The following is a 26,121-nucleotide window of genomic DNA, read 5'->3' as shown; positions in this document are numbered from 1 at the left end:
AGTTTTCTTGGCAGCCAAAAGGAGAATTCTCGTGGCACTCGACTAATGGATGCCGGGAGTCTTATGGCAGGGTGGAATGAGAATATAACGCGCTCCGACGAAGACGGAGTTCGAGACTGGGCAAGGAAGAAGCCAGGAGGGTGCGTGCGACCGAGAAGAGGGAAAGAGAGAGAGGACGTCGCGACGCCAAACTTTAACTCGTTAATTACCGGCGCGAGGGCAACTTCTTGCCGGCGCTCGAATATTTCAAACTATTGTGTTCGTAAACCCCTCGGGCTTGGCTCGGGCAAGGAGACCCGGTGTATATATAGTATGTACTAGGTCCTGTTCCTGCCTCCAGACTTGGGCTTTCGTGTACAATCACACGGACGGACGTCTACGGTAGCGTAGATGCTCACCAATACATAAGGCGTGTCTTTGCGCGCACGTACACACAGACCACCTCTCCTCGGAGTCTCTCCTCTCGAATGTCCCAGAAATCCCAGGTTGTGAGTCGAGCCGAGTCGAGTCGAGTGTCGTTGGGCTAAGAAAAGGGGGAGGCGAATGCTGAAGAAATTGAAGAAGAGAGAGCCGACTAGAATGGGTTGCCTGAGAGGTCGGGCCGAAAGAAGCGCGACAAAGACGATAGACGGTACCTCCTATAGTCTGTAACCGAAGTTCCCCAGAGAAAATCGCGATCGATGAGGAAAAGGAAACACAATACCATCGATAAATGTACGAATTAATCCGATGGTAATTCGCTTAAGAGCTTGCCCGGAGGTACTTCTGCGATTGCTCGAACCGTTGCTCCGTTGTTGCTTGCGTTACTGGCTCTGACGCCTCGCTAGTTTGATTATTTCGATTATCGGAAGTTCCTCCCGGTTTCCCAGTCCCGATGATTTCCATCCGCCAACGTTCACTCCGTTCCGTCCTCCTCGTTTACAGTAATAATCGCGGCGAACTCGGAATAGACCGAGTTTCTAGTCGCGCGGTAAACAAGCTAAGACGTCGGGTTGCTGTCTGAGGGACTCGGTTTTCCAGAAATTTACCCGCGAGGTAAAAGCACGTAAGCATCGAAGCGTGGAAACGCTTGAAAATTTGCGGTTCTCGTAGGCAAATAACCGGATGAAATCGTAAATCGCAACGTCCCGCTCAACTCATCTCTGAGGAAACACCTGCTCCAGCACTTGCACGATCCAGGGGACGGAAACCATATCCGGTCCTTCAGCGTGCCTTCATCCAGAAGCAAAAAAAAAAGGGAAAAAACGGGAACGTTCTGCACGCAGAACGAGGGTGCAAAGCGCAGAGACAGGGAAAGTAAACGAAAAAGGCAACCGAGGCGAGGGCATAGCGGAGAATCGTCGGCAAAACCGAGACAGAGGGAAACGAGAAATCATCCCGGTGGCAGTTCGTACATAACGTTAATTGTCGCAATTATTACGATATTATAATTCACCCTAATTGTACGGCCAATCGGCACGCGAAGTGCTTAATTGCTTCTTCCCGGGGGGTGGTACGGGAACGGGAGAACGGAACGGGTGCGTCGGGGGTGGAGAAAGTAGGCGAAGGGAAAGTTACATGCAATTAAATTAATCGCCACCACTCTCGAGTACAATGATAATCCCGGTTACACCGCTACTTTCTAGAGTAGGTACTCGTCGCGTATTTGTTGCATTTTCCAGCGGTTTTCGAAGGAGGAACGAACCGGGGAAATCCATGCCCGTCGGTAATAACGATGATTCACAACGATTCCCGATGGGAAGAGAAAAAGGAAATTTTCGCAGTTTATTATCGACCAAATTAATGAATCTCTCTCTGGCGATTTACAACTGCTGCCAACCTCCAACTTCGATAATTTCTTACAGAGATTACAGAGAAACGAAAAATACTTGTAGAAAGATTGTACACATGTATCTACGTTTATAAACCTATTTCTTTTCTATATGATAATCCATTTTATCACAGAATTACAAAACAGACTATGAAGAATAGAAACGTCTAATCTCATCACACTAATCCTCCAAATCTTGACCATTGATTTTAGTTACAAACATATGTATGTTTTTTATTTCCGACATTTACTTTATGACAATAAATTATTAAATCCAGACTACAGAGATTTTTATCATTACACTCTGCGGAGAACGGGAAATTGAATAGGCAGGCATGTTTCAAAGTCAAACGACGCATTTAGAGTGACGCGAATCAACCAGTAGTCCAATCTTAGCTCGACGAGAAACGTCGTGGAAGCGGAACGTCGCGGAACAAAGAACGGCCAGGAAAGAGGAAAAACCCGGAAAGAAGTTTTGACGCTTGGTGGGAAAAATAAAGGCGAGCAACGTGGCGTTGCTGGCTTAATTCGTTGGCTTTACTTTGTGCGCGCCGGGGCTCGCGTTCTTCGCCGTTCACCGGCGAGAACAAGAGAAATATATTTAACGAGGTACTTTAAAAAAAATAATTCCGTTTCTCACCGACTTGGTCGACTGTGCATGCCGCGTTGCCACGGTGAAACAAATAATTACGTCATCATTGTTCGAAAGGGTTGCGATCGTTGCACCACTATCAACGTCAAGAATAAATATTAGACTTAAAACACACGGTCCTAAAAATCCGTCGAATCGTTTCCGAAGGAACAAGTGATCAAATAGTGAATATTTGAATCTATATGAAGAGAAATCAAGAGTTTGGTCATTATAAAAAAAAAAAACAAATGGGACTACAATCACGCAGGGAGATTCAGAAAAGTGTGCAGTATTCCTATTGTTTGTAAGCGAGTCAGCCAGTCTGAGGTACGGCGGCTTTCTTAATAAGCCGTTGCTCGGTACATAGTGAGTACGCCAGCTAGAAACGAGCGAAAAGACTAGACTGGGCGAACGAAGATATGGCGCGAGAAATAGCAGTGTTCATTTGCAGATGAGACTTCAGTCCTCTTCACACCCTAGAGACTTCGTTATCTGAAATCTCCGGTCGTCTCCATCGACCGACTCTCGCACTCGAATTCGGAATTTCGCTCGACGGCTGGTATCGTCTCCCTTTTCTTCCCCGTCGCGCGACTTTTATTGTTCGCGGAAAGATCTCCGTAATAAGCCAGCCGCACGTCGAGCACGAGATGCTCGCACCGTTGCGGAGTATTCATGGTCGTTTGGACGAGGACAGAAGAAGAAACGGTGTTCGCGGTGCGACACTCGGTTGCGGCTGGCTGACCACGTTATACGAAGTCTTCCAGGCACAGGTGACGTTCTCGATTCGAGGCGCGCACATCCGCGGAAAACGGGAACGCTAGCTACGGCCCTGTCGTCGGGATGAGGCTAATGGACTAAAGGGTAGGAGCGAGAAAACGGCGTGCGCCAGTGCGCAGCCGTGAAAGGGTGCAACCAACGATTAACAACGAGAGGGCCGAGAGTGTCGCCGAGAGTGTTGTCTTCGTGTGCCGTTTTCACGCAGTCATCGTCCTCGACCTGCTCTCTCTTCTCCTCCTCTCTGTTTCCATCTCTGCGCGGCTCTCCTTTCTCTCCGTCGCGCGCCCGCTCTTTCTTTTTCTACCCACCTGCGTTCATCGCTATCTCACGTACGCCCTCGCTTCTATCCGACCATCTTATTCGCTCTTGCCCTCGGTTCGCATTCGTAATTGAAAGACGAGCCCTGCGGATCGTATACGTATACCATCCCTCAGGCGCTATTATGCAGAATCTTCGAGGCGCTCGTCATCCTCGTGACCGCTGTCACGGTTCCGAAGATCGAGGATGAGACGTTGATGCCCTCCGCGTATCTTTTTATTCTTCCACTTCAGTCATACCAAAGCATAGGCAGAAAAGAATTGTAGTATCCTTATCGATACGTTCTGTGATAATTATCCTGACGAATTTTGATCTCGCGATTAAATAGAATTGTATGCTTCTTTTCGGGATTCGAATGAGTACGAATACCGGAGGCCCGGAAGCGGCAGACTGGCGAACAAAAAGACGACGTAACGCGCTGCATCGTGAAAAGGTGCAGCCAATGATGAACAGCGACCCAAGGGTGTCGTTGTGTTTCGCTAGCTGCGTATATCTCGGCGTAGTCCCGACTAACGTAGCCGAGCGCGCGCTCTATTTCTTCCCTCTTTAGAAAAATACCGTACGACCCCTGAACCGTCTCGAATGCTAATGCCAGCTTTTCAGGCCGCGCTCTACCCCATTCAATCGTTAGATACATCCAACAATTACTTCGTTTCTCTGCACTTTAACGGCGCTTAACGTATCCGAAGAGACGTGGTCTCGCGAAAATTCCACTTCATTGACGGAGGTGAAATCTCAAAAGATCGGAACTACACGACTGATCGATAATCAGGCGATGTCGTTACGAAATTGTTTCTTCCTCCTGTTTTTCTTTCATCGGGAATGAAAATTCACGCGTGCCGAAACCTTGTCGAGATCGAATGATGAATCGAGTCGCGTTACAAGGCGATTTTCAGGACGCGGGATGAGAGGAGAGGAGAGAGGCGAGATGAAACGTAAAACCGCCTGCGAAGATGCGCAGATGACGCCGAATGACGGGGCGTTCTCTCATTAGGCATGAAAACTCGCGGCTGAATTATAGCCCTTAATTTACACCGGACCAGGGTGTTGTTCCCCTGCAAGCTCTTGCAAGCCGACCGAGCGGATGAAAACTAGGCTAACGATGCAGACGCAGAAAGGAAGCCACTCGTCGCGGAGAGAAGTTAAAATCGATAAGTAAAACGCGCCATCACGTTGCCGCAGAATCAAAATGCAAAATGTTACCAAGATCTCCGGTTCAACGTGCTTTACGTGTACCCAACAATTTTACCAACTAGCTACAGAAAATATTCGAGATATTTGAAAAAAGAAGTAATATAATGTGTCCCAGCAGATTTTCCTGCGAAGTCGAGACCTCGGCGAGAAACGAGATCGCGAGCCGACAAACCGCGAGGTCGCCAGTTTCGCGCGTTTCACGTAACACCTGCAGCACCGGCAGCCTCTCTTTCTCCGCGTCGGCGAGAAAAGCTGGCGCGAGGTGTCATCATTACGCGAGGTCGTCGCTTTGACGCGCCTTGTCGCATCGAGCGCGACAAAAAGGCCGCGCAAAGAGAGTTTCGGGGAAAAACAGGCGCGTCCTTTTCAGCCGTCCGGTGTAGCTGGTGAATTAAGCGCCGGCACGCTTTCGCCGGCTGAAGGCGAAACGAGAAAGCGAGTGAAAAAAGAAGAAGAAGATAGAAAGGAGATAGAGAGAAAAAGGAGCGACGGCGACACAGTCGTGCCCGCGTTTGATCCGCGTAGCTCGGATTAAGCCGACGGAATTCACGCAGCGCGGGTAGGAGAACGCGAGAGCGAGCAACTCCCCTGAGCGTGGATGATATTACTTCAACAACCGACCGGCGGTCGCGTTCAAAGAAACGATTCGAAGCACGCCCGACACCTGAAAAGGATTCGCGTGCAATACCGTTCTCCTCGCTGTGCCGCGTTTTCTTGCCCATCCTCGTCGCGGCTCGTTGCACCCGCGCGAGTCAGCCCGACACGATAATTAGCTTACGAGCTAATTTCCCGCTGATTGTCGCAAATCATCGCCGAGTGTCGGGGTTTAAACGATGAAAGCCGTGTACGCGAGACAAAGAAAAAACGTCAAAGAGGATTCTGTCTCCTGTACGCGGCGCGAGCGGAGAGGCAGAGGGTGGAGACACGTTCAAAGCGCAAAGCTTCGCTTTTCGGCCGCGTTTGATGTCGAGCACTTGTGAAACGACCGACGGCAGCCGCTCGCGCGCCAACCGATGCTTCGCTTTAATTTGAACCTCGGATCGTTATTGGATGATAAAGCAAATACCGGCTCGTAACAAGACCGAATCGTATCAGCCGCCAAGTGAAAGAGTTATCGCGAGCGTGCTACCATCGCGATTCTCTCGTCCTATTTCCAGCCGCGGTGAAAAGAGAGGTGGAAAAGTGACAGTTCCAGTTTCCCGTGATACGAAGCGGGAACGTAAAAAGAACGAATCCAATGACGGCTTTTTTTTTCTCACTGTTAGCTTCGAAACATCCAAGAGTCCGTTAAATTCTCAATTACGACGCGCAGGTTGGCATCGGAGCTTTTCGAGGCTCCTCAAGTTCGTTCGCGAGTCACGATTTTCACGCTGCTCCAATCATCTCCCTTCTAAACTCTTCCTGCCTTTCCTTCTCTGTCGAGCAGCGCACAGAACGATGGGTACTGTTCCGCGCGCGAGTGCGAAGGGCGACACTTTCGCGTCGCGACGCATTGCGGTGTTCACGATGCGTGTCACGACGACTACGACGACGACGACGGCGATGACGGTTAGGAGAACGGCGCGGCGCCGCGACAGTGTCAGTTGTGGCACGCACACGGACGCCCACTTTCACCAAGTCCCTTATGTCTGCCCGTCTGTCTACCCGATTGTACGTATGTCTGCGGCGTGCACGCACGCGTTAAGGACGTCGAGATGCATGCCTCGATGAAGTCACCACCGGTGTTGCTGCACTTGCTCAACATAAGTGCGAATTGCAACACCACTCCCGCGTCCGCTCGTCACCGCCGCCCCTCGCCGTCGCCACGCTGCTACCACGACGCCGAGGGGGTGGTTGCGAGCCGAGTACCGTTGCGTGCATAACGTGCGGACGCGCATACTAATTACGGCGTTTCCATTTTGCACCATCCGCCGTGCCACTCGCTATCTGCCATCCATGGCCCCTCCGTTTCGTTTCCGACAGCTCTCCAGTGGTGTACAGTAATGGGGCAGCCGACTCTTTTCTCGTCGCTTGAAAGGAACGACCTCTGAACTCTGCTCTCCCGTAAGGGTACCAACAATTCCCTGCTGGACCGGCAGAAGTCGAATGCCAACGATATACACCTTTCTATCAAATTTATTATTGATTTAGATGCAGTTATGGAAAATCATTGTCAATTGATTCATTCCACTTGATTTATAAATATAACACTGTCGAATATTTCAACAACTACATTCCGTCGGTCTTACACGTGGTTAATTCCGAGGTACAATTTAAAATTCTGTATCTCGGTAGCTAGTATTTCGTACGCCGACACGAGAGAAACAGAGAGGAGAAAGACATCGGAACAGCCTCAGAAAGAAGAGAATCAGACGAATTCAGCGTCGCTTTTGTCGGTCTGCCTCGTCATTCGTATTCTGGTAATTAGTTCGTTTGCCTCTGCTAATTACGTTACTTTTTAATACCGTACAAGAGAGGAACGGCTGCGAGCTCATACGGGTCGTGTCGTAACGCGAGCGTGCACACGAACGCCATCCTTGCGCGCGAGGTTCATCTTCTTTTTTCGGGGATTCGAAAGCAACATCCGACGTGCCTCCTAATAGTCGCGACCCCTTTTTTCGAATGCGAGCGACGCGACTCGAAATTTCATCCTGTCGTGATTGCAAACACCGACCTGCCGACCACAAACGCGACGAGTTAGTGCTTCTAATTGTCGAACAGAATTCGTTCATGAATTCGCGCGAACATTATCACGCCCGCGTATTTATTCATTTTAATTTTTTATTGAGACGGTGTTCTTGAGAAAAAGTCAATTTCTAAATTTATCCTAACGAACTTGACAGGATTCGTGATATCATATTTTAATGTCTTCTCTACGGACTTTTCATAAACGACGGAAGATACGAATTAATGAAAAAAGTGGAAGCGTAATCGTTACGATTCGGTGAGTTTCGCTCCTATAGTGGGTGTTTATCTCTCGTCCTCTCAGGCCTGTAGCCCTCTCCGGTGGCTGCTCCAGCCTCCTCCAAGCTTGCAATTAGGGGGCGTCGGGACGGTACGCGACGCTACGTCGCCCTTTTGCCTGTTATTTAATTGGGATGTGCAATTGAATGACACTCGGTAACACCAAGTAACGGGAAAGAGTTGGCGTCGCTGCGGCTGCCACGCCTAACGACGTCATTGTGGATTCCCACTTTCGGGCCACTTCAACCTCTTTTCTCACCAACCACTCTCGATGATGGTTAACGCCTTACGAATCGACGTCGCCTCTGTTCTCAAAACAGGCAGAAATCCCGGGTTCATCGTTTAACGACTCTGTTTCTATTTTCACTCGCTGATAGAGGGGGACGCGTCGAACAAAAGGAGGGGAGGATTTTCCTCCCATTCGCGTTAATTCGCCGTGGCGACGAAACCGATAGCGTTACGAAACACCACGGGAGGATTCCCCGAAGCGATCTCGTGCGAACGCTCGAGATTCCCAAAACAGCTATTATAACGAACCCTGATCGCGCCACGGTCAATAAAACGAAACCTGACAGCGGATGATTGACAGCTGAAACGGCCCAAAGCCGAGCTTTATTGTCGCCCCGGGCGCAACGCCATCACGAATAGAAATAATTCTCGCCTAAGGACTTAAGGGATGATTCTCCCTCTCTCTCTCTCTCGCTCTTAATTCCTACAGTGCACCCCTGACATGGCCCTGCATCCGTGTAGATTCTTGCGGGAAAAAACTAAATCGTACCTGCCACCCCGTACTTGGCTACGAAAATAAACCCAGGTCCGATTTCCACTAGGTCAAACAAATAACCTAGATCGAAACGATCAATTCTCAAGTGCTTATTTTACTATCCGTGACTTTTTTTCTATCGCAAGTTAATCAATCAATGTTCGGTCACTCGAAGGGGAAGAAACCTTTTTAAATTCAGATATCTACTTACGCGACCATAACGGATCATTAACCAGATGTCAGGCCTAAAAACTCATTTCCATCGGTCCATCGTGGTTGAATCTCGGGTGAAAAAGCTGCGAGTCGCAGGGCTAAACTCGCCGAGACGCACTAACAAGGCGCAACCGGGCATCGGTGTTAGAACGAAGGAGAAGGTTCCTTAACGAGATCAGCTCCGTGAAAAGACGCGGTGATGCAGATTCGCGAGATATCCCGTAGGATTGCAAGGGAGACGGAGAATGAGCGAGGAAGAGAAGCAGTGAGCCTTTGACACTCTTCGAACAGGGGTGCACGGGGATGCGGAAGACGCGGTGATGAGACGTAGAAAAGAAGAAGACGAGCGGAGAAAAGTCGGAGAGCGTGGGGTAAGCAGGTCTGCATCTTGGCAGACTTCCTCGAGCTCATTACGCTGACAATAATTAACGTTGCTTAAAGTGTCGTTATGGAAATAACCGGAGAAGAGGCAGCGATGCAGACCTGTTAACGCGGCGGAGGGGGAGTGGAACAGACGACGCTGGAGGAATAATGAAGAGGACAGGTCGAAACGTAGAAAGAAGGAGACAAGAACGGGGTTAGGGAGGAGAGACGGATCCTTACGCTATCCAACGCATTCTGCGATGGAAAATGTTTCCATTGATACCCTGGTACCCGGTAGGCCCTCGTTCGTTGCCCGTTTGCGCTCAACCCCTCGCCCGTTACCCGGGGAATATAATTCAACGATCCTCCTCCGTGAAAGGCGAGCGGTGAAGCCGCGCGGGGCGAGAAGAAGGGAAGGCTTGCGTTGAATGCCCAATTATTATATCGTGAAATATCTGCTAGAAAATTGGATAATGCACTCTCTCCTCCTCCTCCGCGGGCAGGAGACGGACTCCTGGCTCTGGCTGGTACGTTGCGAACGGTGGAAGGGGTAGAAAAGTCGGGGGCCAAGAGGAAAAGAAACCGTCGACGGGGTAAAAAAGAGAGAAAGAGAGCCAAGGACCAGTCAGTCAGCCATGGGAAGAAGCCCCGGTGAACTGTGTGGGGGTGAGCGAAGATCTGGCTCACGCACGGTGTGCATAACGGCCTCTACGTGGGAAAGAAACGAAACCGCAGAAAACGCCAGTCAACGGCAGCCAGTATGCGGAAACCGCGGCGGAATGACACTCGTGCTCGCGCTAATTGGGCCCTCGAGGTGACGCCGCCGAGAGGGATGCTCTTCCACCCTCGGGACCATCCTCTCTCTCTCTCTCTCCTCTCCTCATGACCTGCTCCTTTCTCCGTCTCTCTCGCTCTAACGATATTCCTCGGGAAACTGTCCCTTTTTCTCCTCTCGCGACAGACGAGGCTTTTCGGGGGTTGAAAATGCCTGAAGGACGAGTCGAAAAGTGGGGAGCGACGGGGGAGGCGGTGGATGCACGGGGAAAAAGGCTGATTGGGGAGCGACGAATGAAAAGAAAAGAGAACGAGGACGACAGAAAGAGAGAGAAAGAGGACACGCGAGAGATCACATTAAATCTTACCGGGTGCACGCCTCTGCAGAGCACCTCTGCCGCACCCCTTTTCAGTCCTCTCTATTACTCTTTCTTTCCTTTTACTCCTCCACGCAAATCCACGTGCGATCCTGCGAGCGTTACCTCGGGAGGAGCGAAAGCGAATACAAACGAAGAATAGTGGATAAATAGACGCGTTAGGGTTCTTCGCGTAAAAAGAAATCCACAAAGACAAACGTCTTCGGCGCAGGTAACGTTTTTGTTAAACTGATTAAAGATAACGAATTTCGTATTGCCAACTATGTACCTATAATTCCATGTTTTTACTTTTACTTTTCTATAGTTCTATGATTTTCCGATATTTTCATATTTCAGTTGACGAGATGAACAATTATAAAAAGCGATGAAACATTTTTTAACCATATAAGCATAAAACAATTGCAATACCATATTGCATGTAACAGAGAAACAGTAGAATCATTATGATATCACTCACCAAGCAGCAGTAGTAGAAAATCTCCTTTCTATGATCCACGTAGTTTATCTGAAACAATGTATAGTACATCAATAAAATGTAATATATAATAAAATATAATAATTCTCAATTGTTAGATTCCTTACTTTGCTCAGCCATCGAAATTTTTTATAAACATGAATCTTTAACAATTCTTAATACGTACGTTCAGTATTTTGAAAATATAATTATAATAATGTTGAACGTAATAATAACTCACTAGGATATACATATGTATATGGATACTTCATTAGAGAAGTTATATACATATATATCTATATATTAATAATATATTAAAATATGATAAGGAAGCGCCATTGAAGTTTGATAACGAAACAGGCTGAGGCGAACAGAAGGGGTGAAACTGAACGATTACAGAAAGGAAGGAATTACCCGAAGAAGACATATTTATATTCGAACAGGCTTTCTGCCCATACACGTACATATTTTATTGCGATATTCATAACGTTTACAAAGACGCTTCGCGAAACTGCCTCGTTAAATATTTTACGGTGCGATCGACCCCGCCCTACCGCGTATCCGCAATGCACGAACCACTGGAGTGAATCGGATTCAATGGGGACTTCTATAGATGCGTGAATCTCCGACGAAAAGTGATGAAAAGACGGAGTAAATCGCGATCTGTGCCCTCAAGAAATACGGATAATCGACCGTAGAGCGGTCTGTCTCTATTTGATGCCATTTCACGTTCTCCAAGTAGTAGATAAATACTGAACGGTCTTCTAATTGTCGCAATTTCGCATGGTGCTTTCTCTACGAGACTAATTTTATTTACTTATATTTTTGTTCTATATACAATGTGAAAACAAATCATAAAATGTTTCACCTATTACTATATACTATTCTGTTAGTTCATGCAAATAATAATCTTCCTTTTTTCACAAGTGATCGCTATTTGCCAAAAGGAAGAACCATAAAAGTGCGAGAAATAGGTAGAAAGTGTGCCCCTACAGATTCAAGTTTCCAAAATAAAGTTTCACCATTCGCGAGCGAAGGGGAGTTTTATTGCTCTGTCATGAGGATATGTCGTAGCACCGCAAAAGATAGTTTTAATGTTTCTCGTCACGCCTTCCAAAATTTCTGCAGTTGATTTTCGAAGTTTCAAAAAATGTCAAATTCTAACCCGCCAATTCAAACCCCGTTATGATTTTTTCCTTTGCTCGACGACTTACAGAAAACTTTCTAATTTCCATATAGGAAACTCACATCAATTCTTTCGAAAGTTTCGTAACTCTAAATGTAACGTTGTCATTTTGTTTCAAAGATAACTACTTTATAAACACGAGACTGAATCATATTGTAGATACGAAAATAATATTTAAACACGAAGGAACAACTGAAAATATCCGCGTGACTTGAATTCCTCTCTCACGCATCAAACTTAGCTCCATGGAACTGCTGTAGATTCTAGTGTAGATCGTGGACTCTCAAGAGAACGAGAGAAAGGGAAGTAGTGAGTAAAAAGTAAAAGCAGATCGACGATGTCGTCGACGACGACGACGAACCTCGGTCCTTTTCATCGGTACGAAGCTTGATACTTCGAGAGAGATTCACCGTGGGCAGAGTAGAGAGAGCTAGAAGGAGCCTGAAGAAGGAAGGAGCTCGGAGCGAGAGGAGGTGCTCGCTAGTCGGGCTGGCCCTCGACCTCGATTTTCAAAACGATCCTAACTGCGTGTCGAGACAAGAGAACGCGGCGGTGGGGGTGGCGGTTGCCGCATTCATTCGACCGTTTCGGGGGTAGTACACCGCCGCCGAAATAAATGACCAAGCATCGGGGGCCGGGTATTCATAGACCCGGTACTGGCGCACTGCTTTGCTCTAGTGCCTTTTGGAATTTCGATTGAGGAGAAACCCGCGCTCGAGCAACAGAGACGGGGTCTAGCCGGGGCCGAATGGAGCGACAAGAAAGTCGAGAGAGCGAGGCCACGGAGAAAGAGAGGCGAAATGGATGAAGGCTGAGGCTGAACGCGAACAGGCCGACGGATGGATCGGTGTACTTCTGAGGAGGGAAGGGACCAGTGGGTGGAGGAGGCGGCGCGAGGCTTCTTTCACGTCAGGATAGTGAGCGATCGACCAAATCGCAGGTGAGTGGCTGCGACCGCGTACAATTTATTTATATAAACGCCGAGTCACCGGTTATTAATGAGAACTGCCGCCTATTTCTGTCAACTGAGACTGACAAGTTCCATCGCGCCGCGCTGTCCTTCCCGGTGACGTCGCGTCACGTCGTCGTCGTCGTCGTCGTCGTCCCGCGTCTTAGAAGCTGGTCACCCGACTATCGATTGACGGATATTCTAATTCGGAAATAAGTTATCTCGAAAGAATCATTTTTCCTTTTTAATAAACGTACATTTCTAAAATATATACTTTTCACCCTCGGTTTTAAAATTAAAATAAAAATACTAAAAATAATCGTCATTAAATCAGTAAAAACTTTGTTCACTGAAGACAGACAAGAAATATGATCAGAATGTGCAGCAAAAGTAGCTGTGCATCGCAGCAGTAACGATTATATTCACCGATACGATGAAGGATATATCTCGTTTCATCGAGCCGTCATCAATCCTAGTCGCGTGTCAACCCCTTCACGGTGGGTGCTTCTAATCGCTCGGGAATCGACAAAATGACGGGATACAGGAACAGGAGTAAATCTAGCTTGGAAAATTCGTTCTGCCGCCTGCGCACTATCCTTATTCCCTTCTGCGTAGCCGCTTTAGTGCTCAGTAGTTCGGGTCCTCTTTGGAAGAGGTGGAACACCTGCACCTGGCCGCATTCTCGCCATTGACGAGTTAAAATATGAAGGTCCCTCGGGATGTACCGACACCGAGCCACCTGGACCTCGCCACCGTCATCAATGAGCAAACTCTCGACGGGAGAGTAAAAGAGGGGGTCCCGTTCTCCAGGTTTCCTTTTTTCTGAAAGCGAGTCAACCGGCTAATGTGTCCCTCGGGGCATCACGAGAAATTTTTGGCAAAAACAAGGCGTGGAGGCCTTTTCCCATTAATCAATTCATCGATACGACAAGTCTCACAAATTCTCGTGCATTGCACAACGTTGAATCGGTCCACGTGATATTCTAATGCGTCTCCGGCTCGTTTCATTCACCACGAACATCCCGACGGAGATCTGAGAAATGTAGCGAACTTTCTCGCAGGCTGCTCGTCCGCAGAAAGATGACACGGAAAAATTTTTGCTGCATAATATCCGAAATCGATTACCTTAAGGATGTACTGGCTACACAGTCAATCCGAAAAGTTTATGTACCTTAGAAAAACGCAGTTTCTATAATTAAAAAGAAATCAGACGTCGGAAGAACAATGCTAATAATAAATAGCTACGTGTNTAATTTTTCAAAAAGCCCATGAATTGATGTAAAATTTTGCATGTATCTTTTTAATATTAATAGAAATCTATAGTAACAAATTCAACATGGTAGCATTGTTTAAGTCATAGCCTATACATCCTTAATGATAACAGTGTAAATGTATTCTTACAGTCCAAGCATAAAAGAATCAGCACCTGCTAATTTCGCGTTCAAAATTACGTCATCATATTATATGATATATGTATATAATATTTTGTACAAGGATATAATAAACTAAAGTACATATCAATCGATGTTGACTTAGTGACGTATCCCATAATTTTCCAAATCCTTTTTACCGATTTTTTCCATCGCGAGTCATCAATAAAATTAATCCCGGCTTTGCGGCGGCTTACCGATCGTTAAAGTCTCTGCTGTGCAATTTTATTTATTTTTAAACCGCTACGCATCATTGCTCGAGGGGGTGGTTCCGGCGACCATAGCCGTCGCGTCGTCGGGGCGAACTTTCAAAAGAAGCTGGGGGCTGTACTGTACCATAGAAGAGAAAGAGAGAGGCGGCTAAGAACCAGGTGTCACTCTACGACTGTACAAAGAAATGATGGATGTCTAGCACAGCTACCCTCGTAACGTGTCACGACCTCACCTCAGGTGTCACTTTGGGTCTACGCCTCGTTATCTTTTCGATGGGGAGAGACTAAAAACTAATTTTTTTTCATTTGTGTAGCTGACGTAACTCCCATTTCTGAATCCGAATTTTTGACACAATTAAAATGCTCTTAATATGTATTTGAGAGAATTATATGAAATCGAAGACGAGTCAGGAAACACATACTATTCGTTATCTGTTTAAAAATTATTTCTACCACGACTTTCCTCTATTTTTTCTGCGGATACCAAGAACTTTAGAGAGGCTATCAAGTAAAGTTTCCGGGCAAATGGTGCAAACTGTGAAAACGAAACGCTTCTCCTCGCGTAATTCCTTTCAATTTCACGGTCTTTCCTCGAATCGTTGTAATCGACCGGAACGAATGACCATTCGATGGCTATTTCGGGGGTGCTGCAAGAAAGACCATTCAAAAATTCCTCGAAAATATAACATTTTCCAAGAGGCTCTATTATAACTGAGCATTTAACGCAAGTATGCAAGTTTCGTTGGTCGGGCGTCCCGCTGCAGGGGGTTGCAAAGTGTGAAAAGTTCTACCACGATTTTCTACTAGTTTACGTTTCATCCCTTTACACAAAGGAAACTAGTTTCTTTTACCGAAATGTCGACAAATTAAAAATTACTTTAAAGTTGACACAAGAAAGAAAAAAATATTTTGATTTGGAACAAATCTAAATAATTCTAAAACTTCTTTTCACGAATACATGTGCTCAAACAAACGTACAAGTTCTTTAGATTTCAGAGACGAGATGTTATTCTAAATCCCAAGGAAGCGTCGATCCCCGTAAGGACAACTGTCCAGAAAGTAGCACCTGGATGCATCTTAGAGTCACTTAAATCGTAGGTGGCGTGAAAATTGAATGGCCGAGGTCTGATCGTCGCGATGCGATGAAAGAACCGTCCTCTCTGTTGCGGTGCGGGCATAGCGAGAAGTCGTGGAAAGTCCTGCGCGTGTTTCCTAGCACCTGGTGAATCGAGAACTCGTCTCAAAGTCGGATCTCGGCATTATTCTCCCGAACCGCACCTTCCTTTCACCTTTGTGCGGCCACGCGACCATCGAAATAAAAGAAGGATCAAGTCGCGTTTAATTTATCCTTCAAGTCCCTACCCTAAGCAATAACACTTAAGCTATGGTCACAGTTCGAGGACAGAATATTATATCTACGTTCCCTTGGGGAAACTAGACCCTTAGAGAAGTGAATATGCAAACCGAAAGAAGTTTCGCAAAAATATGCATACATCGTCGTGACGTATCTACGTTGGTGAATGCGAATCACGGTGAAAATGGATCGCACCTAGCTGACACGTGAAATGAACGTTTCGAGAAAAGCAAAGGAGGTGGTCGAAGCACGTCAGAGGAGACCGATCCGAAGGAAGTGTCCGTCACTCGCGCGGGGGAGGTGGGTTTCTTTCCCTCGCGCAACCCAGTAGCTTCTTTTTCGTTGGGGTAGGTCCTGTCGGGGGCATCTCATTTCCTTTAGAGTTGACCGACACGGTGAAGGGACAGTTCTACAATGACAATACGCCCTCCACCCCCCATCCCTGTCCACCCCCGCTGCTTCAGCATCATCCATTGAGTCCGAGCTGACAATGGACCGTTGGTCCACCGCGCGGAGTAAAGCTAAACCGTGAAAGAGCGACGAGGATAGATAGGATACCAGTGGTTTCTGGTATATATCTGAAAATACCATTCATACACGAAGGCTAAAGTCACCATTCAGAAACGACAGTCCCAAAAACGAGCTCACGGTGTAAGTACGATAGACTCCGTCGCATTTTTGTCACGCGCCAGTCGACTTTATCCCTTGGATTGGATATTCTTCGCGGCGAACCACTCTCTCGATTCTCGTGTCAACGATTCACGATGATTTTCTGTTAACTGAAACACAGAACCGACTATTTCTCGTGACACCTTCACCTCCTCAAGGTGGCATAAGTCCCAATCAATTATTGTAAAAACAGTAATCGTATGTAATTCACGATTTAAATGAGGAGAAACAGTGGTCCACTATATGTTGTCGAAGTCTAGTTTAAAACTAGGGGATAAAGACGGGTAACAGGTAAAGGGGGTGAATGAGAGTGACCTTGACAAAACATCGCGGCCACGGAGCGAAGCCGTTGAGCCGCGAGAACAAAGAGATTCTGTCGTCCTTTGTCAGACGAGGTCCCTATCTCTGTCTCTTCACTGCTTTCTCTGTCTCTGCCGACTTTTATCTCCGCTCCTTTCTCTTTCACTTACTTTTATCTATTTCTATTCGCTCCTACTCTTGTTATTACGACACCGTTTTCACCGTTCCTCGCGTCGCCACTTCACTGGCTACTCTCAACCAACGTAAACACCTTCCCTCGCATTTGAAAAGTATTCAGTCAAATACAGATGCAAGAAATTATACGTAACTTATACAAATATAATTAATAACTCAGTACGTAAGATATTTTTAATTATTTTTTTCAAATTAATGAATATAAAGTTAATTAAAGAAAAATCACCAAATGACCCTTTCATGCCACCGGTCTTATTTCGTAACGTATTTGATGACTACACGTGCAACCCATTCCTTCCTATGTCGAAATTTCATGCAGGAATTTTCTGTAAGTCGTCGAAAACGGAAAATTTGGAAATTCATAACCACTAATAAGAAATAAAGGAAACTCGCGCCAGACTGTCGATACCAGAGATCTAACGTTTGTGTAACGGCACGACGGGAAGGAAATCACGGGAAAGGGGAGTTCGAATAGGGAGAACATCGGAACAAGTTGGGAAAACACTTAGCCACACAACTAATGCTTTTATCGCGACCCTTGATTTCGGGCTTGGCCGATTTTCGGCACAAATCAAGGCATTTGTCCCCGGGACGACGGTAAATATGTTTTCGGTGTCCCCTGCGTGAAATAATGCGTACAAGGGCCCACGCTTATGAACTCGTGACAATATGCGGCATCGAATCAGACTCGAAGGGTGGGAAATAGACCAAACGGCATAAAAATTCTATTTTTATTCATGTCTAGCATTTTTGAAGAAAGAGTATCAATTTGTCTCGCTGTATCGCAGAAAATTATGCAAAACGTTCTGTAAAATGTTATCAGGAAATATTCCATTTACAGATAAAATAGACAGATGTTCTTTCCATTTTTATGTAAGAAATGTCTACCGAAAACCAATAGAAGATACGATTTAAATAATCACTGCCTGAAACATTTGAGCGTTCTGGTTCTTCCACGAAGAACATTCAAATCTCCTAGTCTTGCTTAAATCAAGTTGTCCACGGGAGAATCAAATTACCTTCGCCGGATTGCACATCGGCACATCGCCGAGACCTCGTCGGATATAAAATGCCCGGGATGCATACGCGTTCCAATCCCGCCGGTTCACGGCTTGACCGTGAGTACCGCGGCGGCAGCACCTACCACTCTGAGAGGCAAACAACCCCTGAGCATTAGGCACACGGGGGGTGGAGTAGCCCGTAGGCAGAGAAGGAGAAAAGAGGAGGAGGCACTCCATCGCAGTCCGTCGCCTCATCTAGAGGGTGGGAGTAGCCGGCGGGGTGGTTTTGTCTTCCCTCCCTTGACCCGACTACTGCCTTTAACGCGCCTGCGCCGGTGAAACCACCCCCGCGGAGGGTCTATCACAGGCTTTCGCCTCTCCTCCCGCCGCCGGCATACGTCCACCCACCCCTGCGCCGCGTGTCCTCTCGCGCGCCACCCCTCTATTGATTTTGTTACAAACCGGCACCGACTCCCGACTCACCCTCGCCAAGTCTCGCGGACTCCGTTGAAACGATACGCGCCAAAGCGTGTATGTACGTCTCCATACGACCGTGTTTATTGTTTATTTGTGAACGTCCGCCTAATGTGTGCAACTCTTAGGCGCATCTGCATTTCCGCGGTCGACGAGGGAATCCTGCCTCTTGACTAACCGCGCGATGCTGCTTTCGAAATATCCAAGCTAAAAACTCGTATCGCTTATTGATTCTATTCCGATGACAGTGGAAACGATGGAAGAAATAAACTTCGCAATTCGAAAATCATTTCGTCGAAAAATTCATGATCGAAATTAAATCCATCTAGACTGATCCGAAAATCCCTTGGTCATTGGGAATTTATGTTTCTCTCTCAAACAAATTAGAGTTCATTGCGTGTTTAAACACGCGTAAAACATTGCGCGGGCAGTAAAAGTAAGCGTTGTAAAAAAAAAACAATACGTAATATATTTCTCGCTCTTCCGCGACAATTAGTTTTTTTTTCTTCACTCTGACCGTTCGTATCTACATACACGTACGCGTAAGTAGGCAACATTCGGGCAGCCACTCGGTGGTCCCCAACTGGTTCAAGTACCACGTGCTCTCTCGTGGTCGCCCTTGCGCTCACGTCCGACCAAGAAGAAGTACTCGAGAGCATTTGCGGTGGATTTGACGGTGCTTCTCGCCACGGGAGCCCTACTTCTGGCCGCGCGCCGGTAACCATGGGGTTCTCTCTGCTTGTTCGCTCCCGCCCTCCTTCCATCCGCGCTCACCCTCTTCCTCTATCTCCCTGCTTCGTCGATCCTACGCTTTTTCTCGTTTACTTTCGAGAGGCTCCATATGATACCCCGTGATAATCCCCCGCCTATCGGCTGGGGAGTCTCTCTCTTTCTCCCCGTGGATTAAAAGGGTGCCTTTTCCCGGGGTTGCGCCAGATTTACATTTTTTTCCCGCTCCAGCCTTGTCGCCAACGGTGCTGCTGACTCCCGAATCATTTGAACGTCATCCGCGGAATATCTCGCGGAAAATGCCGAATGAGCTAAAACGCGAAAAATTTAAAGTCCTCGACTTTCCCGAAATAATACGATTCCCCGAACTCGAGTAAGGGAAACGAAGGAAACGTGATGCGCTTGCGAGACAACGACGAAGCCGAGTCGACGTAGACGGGAAGGAAAAAACGACGATATTTATCAAGGAGGTAACAGGCTGGCGGGGTGAAATATTCAGATCGACATCTGGTGGCTTCGTTTGTGCAAACGAAGCCGGCTTGGTCCGTTAAGCCGGCTCCCGCGTAAGTCAGGCGTGCGGAGATTCAAGAGCCTTGTTTCGTGGGATTGCCGGATCTCCCGGCGATATATTGCGCGGCACCGACGGGGCTATATACACGATCCAATTTGCGACATCTTCACCACGTCTACGGGGTGTCCGGTACAAAGCCCGTCACGGTCACAAAGAGGATCCAACGGGCCGGGCAACGAACTCGGTTCAAGACGTCTCGTTGCCCTCCGATGAAGATGCAAAAATTAATATCCATCGGGGACAAACGTATCGAGCATTAACGAAAGCCCGTTTTCATGTCGATGCCACTTCCAGCACAGTAACATCAACAGGATAAGTTGTAAACTTTTACTAGTCTTTAAAGCCCCAGCCGAAAGAACATAAAGAAGAGTATNCGCCTAATGTGTGCAACTCTTAGGCGCATCTGCATTTCCGCGGTCGACGAGGGAATCCTGCCTCTTGACTAACCGCGCGATGCTGCTTTCGAAATATCCAAGCTAAAAACTCGTATCGCTTATTGATTCTATTCCGATGACAGTGGAAACGATGGAAGAAATAAACTTCGCAATTCGAAAATCATTTCGTCGAAAAATTCATGATCGAAATTAAATCCATCTAGACTGATCCGAAAATCCCTTGGTCATTGGGAATTTATGTTTCTCTCTCAAACAAATTAGAGTTCATTGCGTGTTTAAACACGCGTAAAACATTGCGCGGGCAGTAAAAGTAAGCGTTGTAAAAAAAAAACAATACGTAATATATTTCTCGCTCTTCCGCGACAATTAGTTTTTTTTTCTTCACTCTGACCGTTCGTATCTACATACACGTACGCGTAAGTAGGCAACATTCGGGCAGCCACTCGGTGGTCCCCAACTGGTTCAAGTACCACGTGCTCTCTCGTGGTCGCCCTTGCGCTCACGTCCGACCAAGAAGAAGTACTCGAGAGCATTTGCGGTGGATTTGACGGTGCTTCTCGCCACGGGAGCCCTACTTCTGGCCGCGCGCCGGTAACCATGGGGTTCTCTCTGCTTGTTCGCTCCCGCCCTCCTTCCATCCGCGCTCACCCTCTTCCTCTATCTCCCTGCTTCGTCGATCCTACGCTTTTTCTCGTTTACTTTCGAGAGGCTCCATATGATACCCCGTGATAATCCCCCGCCTATCGGCTGGGGAGTCTCTCTCTTTCTCCCCGTGGATTAAAAGGGTGCCTTTTCCCGGGGTTGCGCCAGATTTACATTTTTTTCCCGCTCCAGCCTTGTCGCCAACGGTGCTGCTGACTCCCGAATCATTTGAACGTCATCCGCGGAATATCTCGCGGAAAATGCCGAATGAGCTAAAACGCGAAAAATTTAAAGTCCTCGACTTTCCCGAAATAATACGATTCCCCGAACTCGAGTAAGGGAAACGAAGGAAACGTGATGCGCTTGCGAGACAACGACGAAGCCGAGTCGACGTAGACGGGAAGGAAAAAACGACGATATTTATCAAGGAGGTAACAGGCTGGCGGGGTGAAATATTCAGATCGACATCTGGTGGCTTCGTTTGTGCAAACGAAGCCGGCTTGGTCCGTTAAGCCGGCTCCCGCGTAAGTCAGGCGTGCGGAGATTCAAGAGCCTTGTTTCGTGGGATTGCCGGATCTCCCGGCGATATATTGCGCGGCACCGACGGGGCTATATACACGATCCAATTTGCGACATCTTCACCACGTCTACGGGGTGTCCGGTACAAAGCCCGTCACGGTCACAAAGAGGATCCAACGGGCCGGGCAACGAACTCGGTTCAAGACGTCTCGTTGCCCTCCGATGAAGATGCAAAAATTAATATCCATCGGGGACAAACGTATCGAGCATTAACGAAAGCCCGTTTTCATGTCGATGCCACTTCCAGCACAGTAACATTAACAGGATGAGTTGTAAACTTCGCCGTTTTTACTAATCTTTAAAGCCCCAGTCGAAAGAACATAAAGAAGAGTATTCGCGAGATGCCGGAATTTCAAGTCCAAGGCAACTACTGGTCACTGGCTGGACCATCGTTTCATAAAAAAGAATCAACCAAAGTAGTAGATCAGGCTAACAATGCTCGGTTTTTTCCGCAGCAATGAAACGATCGCGAGATCACCGAGAGAGAGAGAGAGCTCGTCGGGCAAAGTGGGTTAATAAAGCGATATTAAAGCCACGGGGGGTACACCGTGCCGGTGAATCCCCAGTGTCCACTCTGGCATGAACTCGGAGCTGCGGAATTACGTGCTCGTCCCAACGCCCTACGATCCACCGCGCCGCGCCGTTTCATTATCGTTGGGCTATCTCTGGCAACCAACTCTCCCGTCCGATCTAATGTCCGCGCAGACAGTCGTGACCATCGGGTAAACTTTACAAACACAAACGCCTAGACTCGCCATTATCCTGTAATCCCGGTGTTTTACATGTTATGAGGACGTGTCGGTTAGTCTGCTACCTGCGACCTTCAATCTTACGTTATTACACGGTTATCGTGGGTCCATATAGGCATGGCTAACAGCCACCGGCAAAGGCGGCGCATGATTTTACATAAATTTCATCAGTGAAACGCCTCGCGGCCAGTCGACGGTATTCACCAACACGAAACAGTCCGAATTCAGACTATTCGTAAAAAATGAAATGCGATGATAAAGAGACAGCGATTAATAAAAGAGGAAATCAGGACACGCGGCTGTGGCGTGCGATTTTCACGTGTGTTTTGACAACTAACCCCGCCCACGCGTGTTCTCACGCAGCGGCTCGTGCGTGCACGGCAACTCGCTATTAAGTGCATTAGCACGCTTTTAATGCCGGCCAGATCGTATTTATGGGGTTCTGCGCACGGTCACGGGGGTCTATGCTCGCGTGCACAGTGGGTGTGTCTGGTTTCATTCTTCACGCATATCGGACACGTGGCCGCGGCACGAGGTTCGTAGACGTCGAACGGTTCTCTTTCTTTTCCGCCTCTTTTTCATCCCCTGATTGGCACTTTAAAGCCGAACGACGGGCACGATTGCGACGACGCGTCGCATCGCGGAGAAAATGAACGCAGAATAGCCATCCGTGTCGAAATCCCTGTCGGCTAGCGTGCGATGCGCGTCCGCCAGCGTGCAGGGTAAACTGACTACGGTTCCGACGCAACGTACTCCACCGTGACAACTCTTCGAAGAGAATCAGACGTGAGCATCTGACGCTTCGTACGGATTTCCTTTCTCTTAACAAGACCGTGCACTAGTTACGATTTTTACGTTTCTTCCCATTTTACTCTCTCCGTTCTAATGTTTTTCGATCTTGCATCACGGTCAATTAATAGGAGTCATTTATAAGGGCAAACCGGAGAATCTGGGAATCCACAATCCACCGGAGAGCAATAAATCTCAAGTCGCCGAGCGGAATGGAAACGGAACCCCTCTTGTAAGCTGGTTGTATTGTAGCTATTACCGAGCCATGCATCACTAGGTAACAACCACACGGTTCACTATCTTCGTCCTGCTCCTTCTCCCTCTGGCTAGATCTCTGTCCTCCCTTTTTGCACCCCTCCCCGCGTTTTCTCTCGTTCCGTTTCCCGGAGGAGAGCAAAGGACGCGACGCAGAGAAACGGGACGTCTGGGAAGTTTCGCAGCTGATATCGTGCATGGACCACCCAGGTGTGCCCCGCGTACCTTACCTATCGTGGAAACGAACATTGGGGTGTTCCAACATTAAAAGAAATATTAAACCGCGCAGGAACGGTGTTGCGTGAGCAGAGTGGACCGAACCAGGTCGTTGATGAGGGGATCGCGACATTAATGGACGTTTACTGGATCGACGTGACTCATGCTCATCATCGTCTTACAATATTGCACGAAGAATATCCTACGTTTTTTCAACGTTTCCACTTTCTCTGAACGACTTAGAAATTACAATGCGGTGAAAACAGAGGTATATAATGGCGATAGTCGATAATAAATTGGAAGGAAAACAAACGCAGAAATCATCGTATGTAAAACAGAAGATCGCGTGCGAGAAGAAACAAGAAGATAAGGAGGATAGTAACGAAAAACCGGAAGGGAATCTACGTCCACCGGTATAGTCTCTCATCGGACGACCGTCGGTTGGAAGAACAGAACACAGGTTAGCTGGCTACGGGTGGTTGGAGGGAGGGTGATTGTTGAGGGGTGGTTAGCGCGGGATGGTTGACGAGGGTGGTACCTGCTTCCTCCTCGCGCCCTCACCGGGCGCTATAGTAACAATACGGGGAAACATAGGGAAATCAATATGGCTTCCGTTACCCTCTTCCCTCCCGTCTCTCCCTATCTTGCGTCCTCTCGCTTTCCCTAGTCCGCTCAGTCTTTGACTCTCTCTACTCTACTACCGCTTCCTCGCGCAGTTCCTCTCCTTCCAGCACCTTTCAACCCTCTTTCCGTCTCTTTCCCGATCGCGCTCCCGCGCTCAGTGCGGACGGGTGAACCCATTATGAGGGGGTGTTACTCCGGGCCAATCCCCAACCATCCGGAGAGAGAAACTGGAGAGACGTGAATCCAAGAAGGGCGCATGTGCGTTGCTAGGGCCGTCGGATGGATCGCGTAGTTCCGCACGCGAATCGGACACCCGATATACGTGGTCAGGCCGGTTCGTAAGAAAGCACGCCATTATGTACAAGCAAAAAACAATCCAGCGTTAGGCCGACGTACGTATGCAGAAATATACGGATCACGATAGACCCGAGATATTACAACTACCTAAATACCGTCTAATTAAATTAATATTTTAAAACAATACCTAATTCATAAGTTCGTCGCAAGGAATCAGTAGTTTTATGTACATAAAGCATAAACAATTTTCTATCTGCGGGATCTACTCCTAAATAGGAGCTGCAAATAGGTAGAATTTCATGTTTACAGCGCATTGGATACTTTAACGATGGAAACCGAGAAATACGGACGCAATGGCAAAGATCGATACGGCATAGGAATGTAATGCTAGTATATTGCAATGTAATTGCATTACAATTGCATCCAGTCTAGGGCTTGTATAGCAAATCCCGATAACTGACTTGCCCTATTTTAAATCCTTATGATAAATGTACTGATTATGCTTAGCTAACCGAATGTACTAAGCAACGACAAAAATATTACACGGTCAAGTAAAAAATGTAGTCACTTCATGCTACTACAGTAAGAGAATTCTTACAAGTATCTGGAATACGGACAATGATTTTGTCCGTTCTTTTAACACCGAACAAGGTCACTGAAGGGAAACAACACTTCCATGGATTCTAGAAGCTCGTTTTATTTAGAATAAAACACGGCTTGAGAAGCTCACATGTGCAACTGCCGCATTTATCATGCACGCAGCGTTTCATACCTGAGTAGCTCCGGACTACGTGTACACATTGTATAAACCGCTCTTATATAGTGATCAAAGCTGTTTGTGACCACTAGCGAGAAACCTTATAAAAGGTAGAATAGACAGATAAATGTCTCTCGCAAATAACTAAATATAGAAATAATGCAAATAAATCCTGGTAACGGAAAATATAACAAATTGGATTTATAACTTCATCTATTGTTTAAAAAAATTGAAAATAGTAGCAGGTATTCTGGACTTCGATCTCCATGTCCACCTAACGACTGATAGATGCAACGAAAAGAGCTCACTAATAGGTCGGTATACGCAGATCTGCATTACCATCACATGCAAGAATCAAATTCTGAAATTGCAAGCTATAAAGTAATGCAAATTTAAATCTTGGATTCTTAAAATCACAAATCTACTTTTATGTGATTTAAGTTTAACAATTTAATAATCGTGAAATCGAATTTGAATTCTTTCCGCTTCTCTTACTCTTTCTGGCCGGTATTCAAAGTTACTTATTTTTAAGATCGCCTTAAACATTTGCTTAAATCTCTGTTTCTTGTACACAACAAGGGAAATATGGGGATAAATACTTAGGCGATCTTAAAAATAAGTAACTCTGAATACCAGCCTCTGATTCAAAAGCAACAGTCGGTAATGGAAGTGTTCTACCATAACATCCCTCGCCAAGCGAGAGAGATGGTAGGTAACTTGTTACCGACGATAGCATGCGTTTGCCGATAAGATAGGTACCCTTTCACCTTTGCACCCCTTAAATATTGTCTCTAACATTAAACTGCCGACTCAAGCTTGCCTTCGGCATGCTGGCGCATTCCTTGATGAAAAATTCATTTACAAAAATAAAGAAATAAGAAAACAAAATCTCTCATGATTAAATAAACAGGATGAACATTACGAAACAAAGGCAAATATTTAACATGAAAGCGAAATTTGGAACAATACTTCTATAAATCATATAAATTAATACCTGTAATTTCGTAGAAAGTGGAATTAAATTGGTAATACGTTATATTGCATTATTACTTGTCACGATCTTGCTACTCAGTCACAATAGTGATTCAAAGTCAAAATGGTCATGTTTACATGATTCAAATATACACACGT

The 26,121-nt window shown here is 46.9% G+C and overlaps 2 long non-coding RNA genes across 2 annotated transcripts in view; one reads left to right on the top strand and one right to left on the bottom strand.

Moving 5' to 3' along the window:
• Positions 1-5,489: 5,489 nt before the first annotated feature.
• LOC113463890 (uncharacterized) lies at positions 5,490-10,608 on the top strand. Its single transcript, XR_003388744.1, has 3 exons — positions 5,490-9,020; positions 9,091-10,374; positions 10,500-10,608. It is a non-coding gene; the product is annotated as an uncharacterized LOC113463890 (long non-coding RNA).
• Positions 10,609-10,617: 9 nt separating this feature from the next.
• The window catches only part of LOC108632997 (uncharacterized), a 44,619-nt gene continuing 29,115 nt past the window's right edge, over positions 10,618-26,121 (bottom strand). The window contains exon 3 of the long non-coding RNA XR_003388743.1: positions 10,618-10,668. This is a non-coding gene — a long non-coding RNA (uncharacterized LOC108632997). The remainder of the gene's footprint in view (positions 10,669-26,121) is intronic.

The sequence above is a fragment of the Ceratina calcarata genome, unplaced genomic scaffold, assembly GCF_001652005.2.
Source record: "Ceratina calcarata isolate Rehan_Ccalc_2016 unplaced genomic scaffold, ASM165200v1 scaffold180.2, whole genome shotgun sequence".
NCBI lineage: Eukaryota > Metazoa > Arthropoda > Insecta > Hymenoptera > Apidae > Ceratina > Ceratina calcarata.
Note: the sequence above shows the minus strand (reverse complement) of the source record. Positions and strands in the feature narration are given on the sequence as shown.